Source organism: Sapajus apella, unplaced genomic scaffold (genome assembly GCF_009761245.1).
Source record: "Sapajus apella isolate SASKATOON/1434 unplaced genomic scaffold, GSC_monkey_1.0 scaffold2, whole genome shotgun sequence".
Classification (NCBI taxonomy): domain Eukaryota; kingdom Metazoa; phylum Chordata; class Mammalia; order Primates; family Cebidae; genus Sapajus; species Sapajus apella.
In genome coordinates this window covers 27,130,148-27,147,809 of record NW_022436942.1, presented here as the reverse complement: position 1 = coordinate 27,147,809, position 17,662 = coordinate 27,130,148, and the positions used below count along the sequence as shown (strand labels likewise).

The 17,662-nt window shown below is 44.1% G+C and overlaps 2 long non-coding RNA genes across 2 annotated transcripts; one reads left to right on the top strand and one right to left on the bottom strand.

Annotated features, from left to right (window-relative positions):
- Nucleotides 1-40: 40 nt before the first annotated feature.
- On the top strand, nt 41-16,043 carry LOC116562362. Its single transcript, XR_004273893.1, has 2 exons — nt 41-262; nt 15,773-16,043. It is a non-coding gene; the product is annotated as an uncharacterized LOC116562362 (long non-coding RNA).
- LOC116562352 lies at nt 15,963-16,584 on the bottom strand. The gene is made up of 2 exons (XR_004273889.1): nt 16,497-16,584; nt 15,963-16,187 (listed from the first exon to the last, which is right to left on the bottom strand). It is a non-coding gene; the product is annotated as an uncharacterized LOC116562352 (long non-coding RNA).
- Nucleotides 16,585-17,662: the final 1,078 nt, after the last annotated feature.

The following is a 17,662-nucleotide window of genomic DNA, read 5'->3' as shown; positions in this document are numbered from 1 at the left end:
GTGGCCGCGGGGCGGGGTCCGCCGCGCCTGCGGGCCGCGCGCGCCAGTGCTGCAGTGTGCGGCGCATGGCTGCGAGAGCCTGGCGGGGGGCGGGCTCGAGTCGGAAAGACACCGACCGGGGAATGGGCTACGAGGCTTGCCTTAATTCAGAGGAAACCTAGGGCTTGGGAGAGCCATACAATTTGAAAGATGAGGCAGAAACTGAAATGGAGAAACTTGTGGTTCGGATAGCTCAGCTGATTAATTCATATTGCCACAGTTTGTGAGTTTTGCCTTTTTATTTTCTCAGTTCGTTCTGTACTTACCTGATAATGTGAAAAACACGAGCTTTAGAAAACCGAATAGGTGTACTTGGTTTACTGTAATGACTTGTTCTTGAAAGTAAGGGTACCGAAAGCTGGAAGCAAATAATATTTCAGTCATTCGAAGAATAGTGCCCAAACATTTAACATTGACGCTGTTAAAAGGGCAGAGTAGGCCCGAATTTTGGATCGAGGCCATCAACTTTATGAAACAGTCCTAGGGGCTTTTTGAAAAGGAGATTTAAAAACACATTTCAGAGGTGATAGCTGAGTTAAGGAAGTGAGAAAAAACTTGGAAAGGGAGGAAATAAATGGACACTGAAGGATGTTAGGAAGTAAGGATTCCTTGTGCAACTTAAGAGTTTCGTAAATAAGACTGCTTGGCCTTGTGTCAAGATACATCAATTGGTTATAGCTTAGTGCTTGGGGGCCCACATTATAGGAGTAGACTAGTTCTCCCTCCGCCCCGCCCCTGAAAAATCTATTTCAAGACCGTAAACCACATTGCTAATCCTTGGAAATGCAGAAGGTGGTTAGGTTTAAAATGTGGCTTTAAAATGGTCCTAGCAGAAACCTATTGATGTTACTATTCAAAATATCTGCCCAGTATATGGGAAACAGAAAGGTAAAACCTAAAACACTAGAAGTTCATAGTTCATCTTCAGTTATTAGCCTATTGAGATTTGGTAAAGCCTTCATCCTTCATTTCAGACAAATAAATTTTTGTGGTTAATAAGTGTGTATTTTGTAATGAGGTGTGTGTGTGTGTCTCCACCCATCTGAACCTGACCTGCAAACCAGGAGGTTCTTGTTTATTTCTGGTAAATATTTTTGGTAGTCTTATTAAAGGCATTTGATTCAAAATCCAAATTTGCACACATTTTTCCAACTGGGTAGAGACGGCAGCAATGTTTGAATATTGAATATTGTTCTCACTTATTTTTTCCTCTTATTCTTTAAAAAAAATTAAGCCAGTCAAATTTAGAAGTGGAGGGTTGTATACCAATTTTAGTGACACTAATGTTAATAAGTTCTGATAACCCACTACCATTGGACCACCCCCAGTGTTACTTATTCTTAAAAGGAGTCTGAAAATAATTAGCTTGCTTTAACTGGAAGAACGAATGTTAGGGAACCACCCTGCTGAACTCCATTTTGCTGTTGGCTCTGGATAAAAGCTATTTTATCCAGAAAAGCTATCTCTGTGCAGAAATTTTGAATAGTTTAGGAACCGAAATAGGTTTCTAGACATTCTGAAGCCACCCTTCTACCCTAACCTCCTTATGTATTTCCAAGGATTAGTGATGTAGTTTATGGTCTTGGAATAGATTTTTCTGGGGGAGGGGAGAACCTCCCTTGTAGCTCTCTGCAGATTATCAGAGTCACCACTGCAGGGATTTGCTCCTGTGGGCCTATATGTCTCCCCAGATACAGTACCTTTCTAAAATTATTAGCATTGTTATCTGTGTATTCCCCTGTAGTGAATGAGGAAGTATTTGAGGGGTTTTTTTGCTTTTGTTTTGTCCTTAATAATACGTCAGGTTTCACAGAATAATCAAACTAAAAGAGAACTTTATTTTTTGACTGAAACTCTGTATCCAGAAAACAAAAACAAACAAACAAAACCGTATATTGTTATTCAATATTTGAACAGCTGAACATTTTGTTGTCTTAGGAGTTTGTCCTTGCCGGCATTATTAAACTGCTTCCTTAGCTGTGAGCACCGTATGACTGTGGGTTGTGTCTAGAAAGGAATATGCTTTGCTAGTTTTAATATGGAATTGATTTTGAAATTGTGTTACCCAAGCTCTTTTTTTTTTGATATGGAGTCTCACTCTGTCGCCAGGCTGAAGTGCAGTGGTGTGATCTCGGCTCACTGCAACCTCCGCCTCTTGGGTTCAAGCGATTCTCCTGCCTCAGCCTCCCAAATAGCTGGGACTACAGGCATGTGCCACCATGCCCAGCTAATTTTTGTATTTTTAGTAGAGAAAGGGTTTCACCATGTTGGCCAGGATGATCTCGAGCTCTTGACTTTGTGATCTGCCTGCCTTGGCGTCCCAAAGTGCTGGAATTACAGGCATGAGCCATGGTGCCTGGCTTTTTTTTTTTTTCCTTTGAGACAGAGTTTCACTCTTGTTGCCCAGGTTGGAGTGCAGTGGAGTGATCTCGGCTCACTGTAACCTCCACCTCCTGGGTTCAAGCCATTCTCATGCCTCAGCCTCCCAAGTAACAGGGATTACAGGCACCTGCTACCATGCCAGCAAATTTTTGTATTTTTAGCAGAGAGGGGGTTTCTCCATGTTGGCCAGGCTAGTCTTGAACTCAAGTGATCCTCCCGCCTCGGCCTCCCAGAGTGCTGGGGTTACAGGCATGAGCCACCGTGCCTGGCCAAGTTGCCCTAGCTCTTATGTTCCTGTTTCCCTAACATAATACCTCCTCTACTTATGAGAGAACTCCTAATCTTAAGGGGAGAGGAAGGTCATTTTTTGTAACTTCTTCCTGCCAAGAGTGGACCTTGATCTTTGGGATAGGATTCTCTCATAAGGATTTGCAGTCAGCTTCATGATGTTCTGATGGTTCTTTTCTTTGTTATTTTTTTTTTTTTTTTGACAAAGTTTTGCCCTGTTGCCAGGCTAGAGTGCAGTGGCATGATCTCAGCTCACTGCAGCCTCCACCTCCTTGCAACCTCCACCTCCCAGTTTCAAGGGATTTTCCTGCCTCACCCTCCTGAGCAGCTGAGACTACAGGTACACACCGCCATGCCCAGCTAATTTTTTTTTTTTTTGAGACGGAGTCTTGCTCTGTCACCAGGCTGGAGTACAGTGGCAAAATCTCAGTTCACTGCAACCTCCGCCTCCTGAGTTCAAGTGATTCTTCTGCCTTAGCCTCCCAAGTAGCTGGGACTACAGGCATGTGCCACCACACCCGGATAATTTTTGTATTTTTAGTAGAGACGGGGTTTCACCATGTTGGCCGGGATGGTCTCGATCTCTTGACCTCGTGATCAGCCCACCTCGGCCTCCCAAAGTGCTGGGATTACAGGCATGAGCCACCACGCCTGTCCTAATTTTTGTATTTTTAGTAGAGACAGGGTTTCACCATGTTGGCTGGGATGGTCTTGATCTCTTGACCTCGTGATCCACCTACCTCAGCCTCCCAAAGTGCTAGGATTACAGGTGTGAGCCACCATACCTGGTGATGTTCTGATGATTCTGCCCAGTATTGGAGGAGTAAAAATCTCTGGATGCCTGATCTATGGTACCTGAAGGCAGGATGTCTTTATTTCTCACGTCAGAAGATGGTATGGGTTGGAAGCCTTGTGCCAGCATAACCTTTATGTGGGATTGTTGTAATCTAGTAGAAACAAACTTCACCAAGATGTTAAACAAGCAAGGGCCAAAGATTAGTAATAACAAGATAGCGATCAAAGGTCCTAGGAAGAGGACAAACCAATTGAGACTCAGGAGGGTGCTTTTTTTCCCTTTTTCTGTTTTTCTGTTTCCCCAGGTGGGGTCTTGCTATATTGCCCAGGCTTGACTGAACTCCTGGTCTCAAGCAATTCTCCTGCCTTGGCCTCCCAAAGTGCTGAGATTACAGGCCTGAGCTACTGAGCCTTGTCTAACCTCTAAATCTCTACTTCTATGGGAGTTTTTTTTTTTTTTTTTTTGGGAGACAGTGTCTCACTCTGTGGCCTACGCTGGAGATGGAGAGCAGTGGTATGATCCCGGCTCACTGCAGCCTTGACCTCCTGGCTGAAGCTATCCTCCTACCTCAGCCTCCCAAGTAGATTGGACTACAGGTGCCCATCTAATTTTTGTATTTTTGTAGATGACAGTCATGTTTCCCAGGCTGGTCTCGAACTCTCCTTGCAGGCATTATTAAGCTGCTTCCTGCCGGGCACAGTGGCTCACACTTGTAATCCCAGCACTTCTGGAGGCCAAGGCAGATGGATCACCCGAGGTCAGGAGTTCAAGACCAGCCTGGCCAACATGGTGAAACCCTGTCTCTACTGAAAATACAGAAATTAGTCAGGTGTGGTGGCAGGCACCTATAATCCCAGCTACTCAGGAGGCTGAGGCAGGAGAATCACTTGAGCCTGGGAGGCAGAGGTTGCAGTGAGCCGAGATCGCACCACTGTATTCCAGCCTGGGTGACAAGAGCGAAACTCTGTCTGAAAAAAAAAAAAAAGCTACTTCCTTAGCTGTAAACATCTTTTGACCATGGATGATGGTTGACAAGCAATGTACCTTGCTAGTTTTAAGACGGAATTGATTTTAAAATTGTGTCATCCTGGATCCCCTATACTTCTTTTTCTCTAACTTTTTTTTTTTTCTCTCTGAAACAGGGTCTTACTCTGTTGCCCAGGCTGGAGTGAGTGTAGCAGTGGGATCTCAACTCACTACAGCTCCACCTCCCGAACTTAAGGGGTCTTCCCATCTCAGCCTCCTAAGTAGCTGGGACCATAGGCATTGCCACCATACCTGGCTAGTTTATTTTTATTTTTTTTGTAGTGATGGGGTTTCTCCATGTTGCCCATGGACTCAAACTCCTGGACTCAAGCAATCCACCTGCCTTGGCCTCTCAAAGTGCTGGGATTATAGGTGTGAGCCACCACACCCAACTGTAACACATCTTTATGCCAGAAATATTGAATAATGATAACTTTATTTTGCCTTTTCTTTTCTTTTCTTTTCTTTTTTTTTTTTTCAGACAGAGTCTTGCTGTGCTGCCCAGGCCGGAGTACAGTGCCACAATTTCAGTTCACTGAAACCTCTGCCTCCTAAGTTCAAACAATTCTTGTGCCTCAGCCTCCCAAGTAGCTGGGATTACGGGCATGCGCCGCAACACCTGGCTAATTTTTATATCTTTAGTAGAAATGGGGTTTTGCCATGTTGTCCAGGCTAGTCTTAAACTCCTGCCTCAAGTGATTTGCCCGCCTTGGCCTCCCAAAGTGCTAAGATTACAGGCGTAAGCCACCATGCCCGGCCTGCCTCCTCTTTAGCACCTGAAAGGAAAGTATGACTTTTTAAAAAAATCTGTGGTTAACCTACATAGGTCTTTTTTTTTTTTTTTTTTTTTTTTTTTGAGGCAGAGGCTTGTCCTGTCACCTAGGCTGGAGTGCAGTGGAGCAATCTCGACTCACTACAACCTCTGCCTCCTGGGTTGAAGTGATTCTCCTGTCTCAGCCTCCCGAGTAACTGGGACAACAGGTGCACTCCACTGCACCCAGTTAATTTTTTATGTTTTTAGTACAGATGGCTGTCACCATATTGGCCAGGCTGGTCTCAAACTATTCTCCTTGTGATCCGCCTGCCTTGGCTTCCCAAAGTGCTGGGATTACAGGCCTGAGCCACCATGTCCAGCCTTTGTTTATCTTTAGAGATGGAGTCTCACTCTGTTGCCCAGGCTGGAGTGCAATTGTGTGATCTTGGCTTACTGCAGCCTCCGCCACCCAGGTTCAAGTGATTCTCCCACCTTAGCCTCCTGAGCAGCCGGAATTACAGACATGAACCACTAAGCCGGGCTAATTTTTGTAAGTTCGTAGAGATGGGGTTTCACAATGTTGGCTAGGCTGGCCTTGAATTTCTGACCTCAAGTGATCCGTCCACCTTAGCCTCCTAAAGTGCTGGGATTACAGGCGTGAGCCACCACGCCAGGCCTCTATTTGTTTTGGTATTTGTGTGTGTGTGTGTGTGTGTGTGTGTGTGTGTGTGTGTATGTGTGTGTGTAGGTATGTACACACACACACACAATTGAGTAAATAGTAGTTATCTATGTCTGGAACATAAACACAGTAGTATTTACTGTCTTGACATTTTTTTTCCTCCCCCAAGACAGGGTCTCACTCTGTTGCCTAGGCTGGACTGTAGTGGCATGATCATGGCTCACTGCAGCCTCCATTTCCCAGGCTCAAAAGATGCTCTCACCACTGTGCCTGGTTAATTTTTTGTAGAGGTGGGGTCTCTTTATGTTACCTATGCTAATCTTGAACTCCTGGGCTTAGTCGATCCCACCTTGGCCTCCCAAAGTGCTGAGATTGCAGTATAGGCCACTGTGCCTAGTCTGTCTGCACATTTTAATTGATTATATAGGCCTTTCTTTTGTTGTACTCTTTCAGGCCTGTAACTGTTTGCTTTGAGTCTTTGGTGTAGTGGAAAACCCCCTGATGCAATTAGAGTTACTCTTATCTTTGCTACATAATATCATCACCATTTGCTACTGTTTTTATTTTTTTGACAGTTTCCATATTGTAGTTTAGACACAGAAGTTCACAAAACATTTTGTTCATTTCACTAGCACTACAAGTAAAAACAAACTACTAAATGGCAACAATTTACCAAGTGTTAACTATTTATAAATATTTGACCATTCTTATTTATCCCAATGTTACAAATTTATATAAGACATTTTGGGTTCTGCTTTTCCACAGATAGATGGTATTAGGGAAAGAAAATTAACTTTGGGTGGGATGGCTAAGGCCTATAATCCCAGCACTTTGGGAGGCCTAGGCCCGCAGATCACTTGAGGCCAGTAGTTAGAGATCAGCCTGACCAACATGGCGAAATCCTGTCTACTAAAAATACAAAAATTAGTTGGGCCTGGTGGCACGCATCTGTAATCCCAGCTACATGGGAAGCCGAGGCATGAGAATCACTTGAACCCAGGAGGTGGAGGTTGCAGTGAGCAGAAATCATGCCACTGCACTGCAGCCTGGGTGACAGAGTATGACTCTGTCTCACCAAAAAAAAAAAAAAAAAAGGAGGAGGGAATAGAAAATTGACTTTGGTGGTGTCAGATAGGACTAGATTCAATTCTAGCTTTGTCAGTTAATAGTGGTATGACCTTAGACCCTTTATTTTTCCTGAGCTTCATTTATGAATGGGAATCATTATTAACTTGGAATCACCTTTTTCTCATACATTCAGTCCCATTAGTTAAATGTCAACTTACCTTCAAAATATGCCCACTACTTTTTATCACACCACTCTATTATTTCACAGCTCTTACAGAATCTGAAATTACCTTGTTTGCACATTTATTTACTAGTTTAAAGTTTCTTCCTTTATGTGAACTCCATATCTCTTTTTGTGGAAGTCAATCTTGGTTGCCCTTGGGGAAACTACCTTCTTCCATTCTTCCTTGCTAAAAGAACCAGTTCAGTGCAGGGGTCTGATATTGTGAAACTATCAGCCCAACCTTAAAACCAACCTATCTCCACATTTATTAATTAAATAATAAATTAAGGAAACTAAATAAATATTAATCAGTAAAGGAAACAGTAAATGTCCTTATAATGTAAGCTAATGCAAGCAGGCTTTATCTCTAGTGCCAAGAACAATACTTGGCACATAGTAGGTGCTTAATATATAATTTTTGTTGAAGATTGAACTTTGTGATTGATTGGATGTGGGGTGTGAGGTAAAGTGAGGAATGGAGGTTATATGGTAGGTTTCTCTTTTTTAATTATTTATTTATTTATTTTTGAGACAGTCTCACTCTGTCACCCAGGCTGGAGTGCAATGGTGCAATCTCTGCTCATTGCAACCTGTGCTACCCAGGTTCAAGTGATGCTCCTGTCTTAGCTTCCTGAGTAACTGGGATTACAAGCCCCTGCCATTGTGCCCAGCTAATTACTGTATTTTTAGTAGAGACGGGGTTTCACCATGTTGGCCAGGCTGGTCTTGAACTCCTGAACTTGTGATCCACCCACTTTGGCCTCCCAAAGTGCTGGGATTATAGGCATTAGCCAAGGCGCCTGGGTGAAAGTGGTGCTTTTTTTTTTTTTTTTTTTTTTTTGAGACAGAGTCTTGCTGTGTCGTCAGGTTGGAGTGCAGTGGCACTATCTCAGGTCACTGCAACCTCTGCCTCCCGGGTTCAAGCGATTCTCCTGCTTCAGCCTCCCAAGTAGCTGGGACTACAGGCACGCGCCAGCACGCCCAGCTATTTTTGTATTTTTAGTAGAGACGGGGTTTCCTGGGTTGGCCAGGATGGTCTCCATTACTTGACCTCGTGATCCGCCCACCTTGGCCTCCCAAAGTGCTGGGATTACAGGCATGAGCTGAAAGTGGTGCTCTTTATAGAGAACCCTGAAGTAGATAGAGAATCTAGCCTTAGTAAGGAATTGAAAGAATGGGCCGGGCACGGTGGCTTATGCTTGTAACCCCAGCACTTTGGGAGGCCGAGGCAGGCGGATCACCTGAGGTCGGGAGTTTGAGATCAGCCTGACCAACACAGAGAAACCCCATCTCTACTAAAAATACAAAATTAGGACGTGTTAGCACATGCCTGTAATCTCAGCTACTCAGGAGGCTGAGGCAGGAGAATCGCTGGAACCCGGGAGGCAGAGGTTTCAGTGAGCGGAGTTGGCACCATTGCACTCCAGCGTGGGCAACAAGAGCGAAACAAAGGAAGGAAGGAAGGAGAGGGAGGAAAGGAGGGAAGGAGGGAAGGAAGGAAGGAAGGATCATATTTAAAGTAGAGAAAATGAGCTTATAAAAGGAGTCTGGGAGAAAAGAAGAAGGAAGAGAAAAAGAGAGAGAGAGAGAGAGATCATATTTAAAGTAGAGAAAATGAGCTTATAAAAAGTGTCTGGGCCAGGCACAGTGGCTCATGCCTGTAGTCCTAGCATTTTGGGAGGACAAGATGGGCAGGTCACCTGAGGTCAGGAGTTCAAGACCAGCCTGGCCAAGATGGTGAAACCCTGTCTCTATTAAAATACAAAAATTAGCCAGGCATGGCCAGCCGTGGTGTCTCAGGCCTGTAATCCCAGCTCTTTGGTAGGCCAAGGTGGGTGGATCAACTGAGGTCAGGAGTTTGAGACTAGCCTCACCAACATAGTAAAACCCCATCTCTACTAAAAATAAAAAAATAGCTGGGTGTGGTGGTGGGCGCCTGTAGTCCCAGCTACTCTAGAGGCTGAGGCAGAAATATTGTTTGAACCCGGGAGGTGGAGGTTGCAGTGAGCTGGGACTGTGCCACTGCACTCCAGCCTGGATGACAGAGTGAGACTCTGTCTCTAAAAAAAAAAAAAAAAATTAGGCATGATGGCAGGTGCCTGTAATCGCAGTTACTTGTGGGGCTGGGGCAGGAGAATCACTTGAACCCAGGAGAAGGTGGTTGCAGAGTCAAGATCACACCACTGCACTCCAGCCTGGGCGGCTGAGCGAGACTCTGTCTCACAAATAAATAAATAAATACATATAAAAATAAAAGGAGTCTGATAAAGAATGATCGAAGAGGAAGAACTGGGAGTTTTACAATCCAAGTAAAGAGTTTTCAGAGAGTACAGTGTCAGATGCTGCGGAGAGGTTAAATAGGGTAAATATTAGAAAGGGTCCATTGTATTAAATATGTAGAAAACAATTTGGTGTCTATTTTTATTTGCTTATTTGACAATATTGAGAGGGTAGCATGCCAGGTACTTTTTATAAGTGTTGGGTAGATATAACAGTGAATGAAATAAGTCTCACTGGAGTGATGATAAGGGACATGCTTCCCTCTTCCTAATCTTAGTGGGAAAGCTTCTAATTTCTCACTTTTAAGTGTAATGTTAACTGTAGGGATTTTGTAGGTATTTCTTTATCAAGTCGAGAAAGTTCCTCTCTATCCTAGTTTACCAAGAGAGTTTAATATGAATGAGTGTTGGATTTTGTCAGATGCTTCTTCTGCATCTGTTGATATGATTGTGTGATTTTTCTTTTTTTCTTTGAAGGAGTCTTGGTCTATCGCCCAGACTGGAGTGCAGTGACACCATCTTGGCTCACTGCAACCTCCGCCTCCTGGGTTCAAGTGATTCTCGTGCCTCCACCACCGGAGTAGCTGGGATTACAGGTGCACGTCACAGCACCTAGCTTATTTCTATATTAGTAGAAACAGGGTTTTACCATGTTGGCCAGGTTGGTCTTGACCTCTAACCTTAAGCCATCCACCTGCCTCGGCCTCCCAAAGTCCTGGGATTACAGGCATGAGGCGCTGCGCCCAGCCTTTTTCTTCTTTAGACTGCTGATATGATGGATTATATTAATTGATTATTTTCTCTTTTTTTGAGATGGATCTCACCCTGTCATCTAGGCTGGAGTGCAGTGGATGAACATAGCTCACTGCATTGTCGATCTCCTCGGCTCCAGCAATCCTCTCACCTCAGCCTCCTGAGTAGCTAGGACTATAAGTATATGCCACCATACCCTGCTAATTTCTAAAAATTTCTGTAGGCATGGGATTTTGCCATGTTGCCCAGGCTTGTCTTGAACTCCTGAGCTGAAGCGATCGTCCCACTTCTGCCTCCCAAAGTTCTTGGGCTACAGGTGTGTGCCACTGATGGCCTTATTCATTTTCAAATATTGAACCAGCCTTATATACCTGGAATAAATTCCAGTTGGTCTTAGTATATAATTCTTTTTATACAGTATTAGATTTCATTTTCTGATATTCAATTGAGGATTTTTGCATCTATATCTATGCAAATATTGGTCTGTAGTTTTTTTTTTTTTTAATATCTGTCTGGTTTTGGTATTAGGGTAATATTGATCTCATACAATGAGTTAGAGAATAATCCTTCTGCTTCTGTCTTCTGAAAGGGATGGTATAGAATTGGTATAATTTTTCCCCTAAAAGTTTGGTAGAATTCAAATTAGCTAGGCATGATGGCATGTACCTGTAATCCCAGCTACTTGGGAGGTTGAAGCAGGAGAATCACCTAAACCCAGGAGGCAGAGGTTGCAGTGAGCCAAGATCACACCACTGCACTTCAGGCTCGGCAACAGAGAGAGACTCCATCTCTAAATAAATAAATAGATAAATAAGTAAATGTTTGGTAGAATTCATCAGTTAACTGATCTGGGTCTGGTACTTTCTGTTTGGGAAGGTTGCTAATTATTGATTCAATTTTTTTTTTTGGGACAGAGTCTCACTCTGTCACCCAGGCTGGAGTGCAATGGTGTGATCTTGGCTCACTGCAACCTTTGCCTCCCAGGTTCAAGCAATTCTACTGCCTCAGCCTCCCAAGTAGCTGGGACTACAGGTGTATGCCACCATGCCTGGCCAATTTTTTATTTTTAGTAGAGACGGGGTTTCACCATGTTAGCCAGGATGGTCTCCATCTCCTGACCTCATGATCTGCCTGCCTTGGCCTCCCAAAATGCTGGGATTAAGGCATGAGCCACTGTGCCTGGCTGATTCAGTCCTTTAATAGATATAGAGCAATTCAAATTGTCTTTCTTTTTAGGTGAATTTGGCAGATTGTGTCTTCTAAGGAATTGGCCCATTTCATCTAGGTTATCAAACCTGTGTGCATACAGTTTTCCTTTATTTTCCTTTTAATGTTCATGGAATTTGTAATGGTATCCCCTCTTTTGTTTCTTTTTTCTGTTTTTTTGAGGTAGAGTCTTGCTCTGTTGCCTAGGCTGGAGTGCAGTGGTGCCATCTTGGCTCACTGCAGCCTCCTCCTCCCAGGTTCAAGTTATGCTCCTGCCTCGGCCTCCCGAGTAGCTGGCACTACAGGCATGCACCATCATGCCAAGCTAATTTTTGTATTTTTTTTTTGGCAGAGATGGGGTTTTACCATGTTGGCCAGGCTGGTCCTGAACTGACTTAAAGTGATCCATCTGCCTCAGCCTCCCAAAGTGCTGGGATTACAGGTGTGAGCCACCACACCCAGTCTTTTATTTCTTTTCTGTAGAGATGGAGTCTCACTATGTCGCCCAGATTGGAGTGCAATGGCTATTCACAGATGTGATAATCATATACTACAGCCTTGAGCTCCTGGGCTCAAGTGATCCTCCTGCCTCAGCCTCTAAAGTAGGTGGAACTATAGGTGTGCCACATTGTCCAGCTCCTTCACTTTAAAAAAAAGTTTAATTTTGTAGAGATGAGGTCTTGCCATATTGCCAGGCTGAATTCCTTGCCTTGAAATCCTTGCCTCTGGTGATCCTCCCACTACAGACATGAACTACTGTGCTCAGCCTTCTTTACTTTTTTGACCTAACTTCTCCTACAGATCTATAAAGAGTTGTTGGCAGCTCTGGATGCACTGCCTATGACTTAGCCCTGCTCTGCATGGAGCAGTTAAAAAAAAAAAAAAAGGAGCTGTTGATTTTTCCAGTTTGTTCATCTTTTACTTGTTATCATGGATTGGTGACTTCCAGGCTTCTTTTATGCTCTACTGGAAACTGGATGTGTATATTTTTTAAAGCAGTAACAAGAAGGTCAGTGAGGCCGCATGCAATGGCTCATGCCTGTAATCTTAGCAGTTTGGGAGGCCAAGGCGGGTGGATCACCTGAGGTTGGGAGTTTGAGACCAGCCTGACCAACATGGAGAAACTCTGTCTCTACTAAAAATACAAAATTAGCTGGGTATGGTGGTACATAACTGTAATCCTAGCTACTTGGGAGGCTGAGGCAGGAAAATCACTTTAACCCAGGAGGCAGAGGTTGCAGTGAGCTGAGATGGCATCATTGCACTCCAGCCAGGGCAACAAGAGCAAAACTCTGTTTCAAAAAAAAAAAAGTCAATGAGGCCAGAGCAGAGTGAGAGGGAGAGTGTTATGAAATGAGATTGGAGAGGTAGCCAGGGTCTAGTTCGTGTAATAGTGTTATTAGGCATGGAAAGATTTTGTGTTTTATTCTAAAAATGACGAGAAGCTATTAGATAGTTTTGAGCAAAGGTGTGACATTCTGTGTTAGATTGTAAGAGCATTGCTCTGGCTTTTGTGAGAGTAAACCACAGGAGTTTAAGAGTGGAAGAAGGAAGATGAATTAGAAGGGAATGGGCAGTAATGCAAGCAAGAGATAATAGTGGCTTGAATCAGGGTGGTATTATGAGGGTGGTAAGAAGTTGTAGATTTCTGAGTATAGTTTGAAGACAGAACTGACAGGATTTATTAATGAGCTGGCTGTGAGAAAGAGAGGAGTCAATCATGACTCCTAGATTTTTGGCATGAGCAACACTGCGGAATACTAAAAGGAGGAACAGGTATAGAGATATTGAAAGAATCAAAAGTTCAGTTTTGGACATATTAAGTTGGAGATGCAGTGGGTTAAATCTAAGTAGAGATGTTGATTAGGCAGTAATAGTTGGTTAAAAAGTGTAGAGAGGGTCGGGTGCAGTGGCTCATGCCTGTAATCCCAGCACTTTGGGAAGCTGAGGTGGGCAGATCATGAGGTCAGGAGTTTGAGACCAGCCTGGCCAATGTAGCGAAACCCCATCTCTACTAAAAATACAAAAATTAGCCAGGCATGGTAGCACGTGCCTATAATCCCAGCGACTTGGGAGGCTGAGACAGGAAATCACTTGAACCTGGGATGTGGAGGTTGTGGTGAGCTGAGATCATGCCACTGCACTCGAGCCTGGGCAGTAGAGTGAGACTCCATCTAAAAAAAAAAAAAAAAGAAGTCGTTGTCTAAGGACTGAACCCCAGAGCATTCTAGCTTGTAAAAATTAGGAAGAGATGGCTGGGCATGATGGCTCACACCTGTACATCTGTAATCCCAGCACTTTGGGAGGCTGAGGTGTGTGGATCACGAGGTCAGGAGTTCGAGACTAGCCTGACCAACATGGCGAAACCCTGTCTCTACTAAAAATACAAAAATTAGCCAGATATTGTGGCGCGTGCCTGTAATGCCAGTTACTCAGTAGGTTGAGGCAGGAGAATCGCTTGAGCCCAAGAGGCAGAGGTTGCAGTGAGCCAAGATCTCGCCACTGCATTCCAGCCTGGGCGACAGAGTGAGACTCTGTCTCAAAAAAAATAAAATAAAATTAGGAAGAGGATCTATAACAGTGTAAGGTGAAAAGGAGCAGACAGTGGTGTTGGAAGAAAATAATGGACTGGATGCAATGGTTCACACCTATAATACCAGCACTTGGGGAGGCCATGGTGGGAGGATTGCTTGAGCCCAAGAGTTGGAGACCATCTCTGGCAACATAGGGAGATCCCTTCTCTACAACAAATACAAAAATTAGCCACGTGTGGTGGTGTGCACCTGTAGTACCAGTTACTTCAGAGGCTGACATAGGAGCCCGCGAGGTGAAAGCTGCATTATGCCATGATTTCACCACTGCACCACTGCATTCCAGCCTGGGTGACAGAGCAAGACTGTTTCCAGAAAAAAAAAAAAAAACAGAAAAAAGAAAATAATGAAGAGTTTGGTATTCTGGAAACCAAATGAAGAAAGTGTTTCAAGCAGGAGCAGGTGATAACTACGCTTTCTGAACTGTGCTTTCTGGGAGGCTGGGTAAGATGGGATCTGAGAATCAGCTGTTAGATTTCAGTGGAGACCTGGGCAAGAGTGGCTTCATTGGAGCAATAGAGATGAATTAAGGCCTGACGAGGGTAAGTTTAAGAGAGAATTCATGACAAGGATGTGGAGGAAGGAGAATTTAAAACCTTTCTGAGCATTTTTGCTTTAAGGGATTAGAGAGAAGAGTAATAATTGGGAGGGCTGGATAGGGATGTTCAATAAAAGGAGGGGTTTTGTTTTTGTTTCTATGATGGGAGATATTTTAGCATGTTTATTTGCTAATGAGAAAAAAATAAAAGGTAAAATCCATGTTGTAAGAAAAGGAGCAAAGCTTTAGAGTAGGGAAACGAGAAAGCACCCAGTGCACCATGGAGGGGTTCACCTTGGAAAGGAGCACAATATTATAATATGCACCCACTGACACACAGGAGGAAGCCAGAATTCCAGAAGGAATTATCAGTTGGCAGTTAGATCTAGTGGTGGAACTTGTGGAATTTCTCTTCTGATTACTTCTTTTCTTCTCTTCCACTCCAGCGAAACAAAAATAGGTAATTTCAGCCAGGGAGCGTGGCATACAGTGGCGCCTTTCAGCTGCTCGGGAGGCTGAGGCAGGAGGATCCTTTGGGCCCAAGAGTTTGAGTCCAGCCTGGGCAACATAGCAAAACCTCATCTTTGAAAAAGAAGAAAAGGCCGGGTGCAGTGGCTCACACCTATAATCCCAGCACTTTGGGAGGCCGAGGCGGGTGGATCATGAGGTCAAGAAATCGAGACCTTCCTGGTCAACCTGGTGAAACCCCGTCTCTACTAAAAGTACAAAAATTAGCTGGGCATGGTGGCGCCCACCTGTAGTCCCAGCTACTCAGGAGGCTGAGGCAGGAGAATTGCTTGAACTCAGGAGGCGGAGATTGCGGTGAGCTGAGATCGCGCCATTGCACTCCAGCTTGGGTAACAAGAGCGAAACTCCGTCTCAAAATAAAAAAAATAATAAAAATGAAGAAGAACAAAATAGGCAATCTCTCCTAATTCTCCTGTGTTTTCTTAGTAACAGAACCCAGATTTCATTGGGAGCAGGATGCCCAGCTTCTGTTCCAACTTCACTAGTCGTGTCCATGTGACTAAGTTCTGGTGAAATGTTAGTGGAAGTTGTTTGGTGGGGTTTCTGTGAAAGTTTCTAAAACATGATTGATAGGATTGATTGAGCTAATATTTGGCCCTTTCTTTTCTTTTTTGCCAAGGACATGGACAAGATGGCGGGAGTCCTATGGAGTCCTTAAGCCATATAATATGCAAAGGATGAAGGAAGATCAAGTCTAGGTGCCTGATGACAACATGGAGCTGTCACACAAGCCCTGGCTGCCTACCCTTGGACTTCTCATTATGGGAGAAAATGAAACAATTCGTTTCAGCTACACTGATCTTTTTTCCTATTTTTCTTTTGTTGAGTGTGTGTTTGTGTCTGTTATTTACAGCTGATTGTAATTCATAACGATGTGGTAGTGGGACTGTGTAAGTTTTGTCTTCTGATGCTTTTTCTTTTTTCTTCAGTGAAACAGGGAGAGGGTGATTGTTAGCTAAATGTAAGGATTGGGGAAGGAGTGTGGGAGGTTTGTGGAGAGAAAATGTGTGAAATAGTTATCTCTGAATGGTAGACTAAATTTTTTTTTTTTTTTTTTTTGAGACGGAGTTTCACTCATGTTACCAAGGCTGGAATGCAATGGCGCGATCTCGGCTCACCACAGCCTCCGCCTCCTGGGTTCAGGCAATTCTCCTGCCTCAGCCTCCTGAGTAGCTAGGATTACAGGCACACGCCACCATGCCCAGCTAATTTTTTGTATTTTTAGTAGAGACGGGGTTTCACCATGTTGACCAGGATGGTCTCGATCTCTTGACCTCATGATCCACCCGCCTCGGCCTCCCAAAGTGCTGGGATTACAGGCTTGAGCCACCACGCCTGGCGACTAAATTAAGTAGGGAGATATAGTAGGTCATTCAGATATCTGTGGTTGTAAATATAAAATGAGATCAGTCATCTGGATTCTATTTTTCTCTAGTCGGGTTTACCTGCTCAGGAGAAGGTATAAACTTGATGGTGATTGGATTTAACCAGGATTTATAATTTGCTACAGCTATTGTGTCACCATTTATGAAATAGAAAAAGATACTATGCAGTCACTGGGAAGACAGTTGACTAAATGGACTTATAAAAACATGTGACTGCTGGCTGGGCACGGTGGGTCACACCTGTAATCCTGCACTTTGGGAGACCGAGATGGAGGATTGCCTGAGCTCAGGAGTTCAAAGACCAGCCTGGGCAACACAGTGAAACCCCATCTCTACTGAAATACAAAAAATTAGCCAGGGGTGGTGGCACGTGTCTTTAAGCTACTTGGGAGGCTGAGGCCGAAGAATTGCTTGAACCCTGGAAGTGGAGGTTGCAGTGAGCTGAGATTGTGGCACTGCACTCCAGCCTGGGTGACAGAGCGAGACTCGTCTCGAAAAACAGAAACAAAACATGTAATTAATAAAAGCAGTAGACTTGAAAGCAAAACTTACACATATTTTTTGAATAGGTTAAAGTCCCATGGTTCAAACATTAAAGAGGTAAAAAGATACACAGGCATACCTTAGTTTATTGCACTTCACTTTATTGAAATTTTTCTTTTTTGAGACAGTTTTGCTCTTGTTGCCCATGCTGGCATACATGGGCAACCCCACCACAACCTCTGCCTCCTAGGTTCAAGTGATTTTCCTGCGTCAGCTCCCGAGTAGCTGGGATTACAGGCATGCACCACCATGCCCAGCTAATCTTTGTATTTTTGGTAGAGACAGGGTTTCACCACGTTGGCAAGGCCGGTCTCGAACTCCTGACCCCAAGTGATTCACCTGCCTCGGCCTCCCAAAGTGCTGGGATTGCAGGCTTGAGCCACTGCACCCAGCCTTTTTTTTTTTTTTAAGATGGAGTTTTGTTCTTGTTGCCCAGGCTGGAGTGTAATGGCACATCCTGGCTCCTCCTGGCTTTTTTTTTTTTTTTTTTTGAGATGGAGTCTTGCTCTGTAGCCCAGGCTGGAGTGCAGTGGCGCAATATGAGCTCACTGCAACCACCACCTCCTAGGTTCAAGTGATTC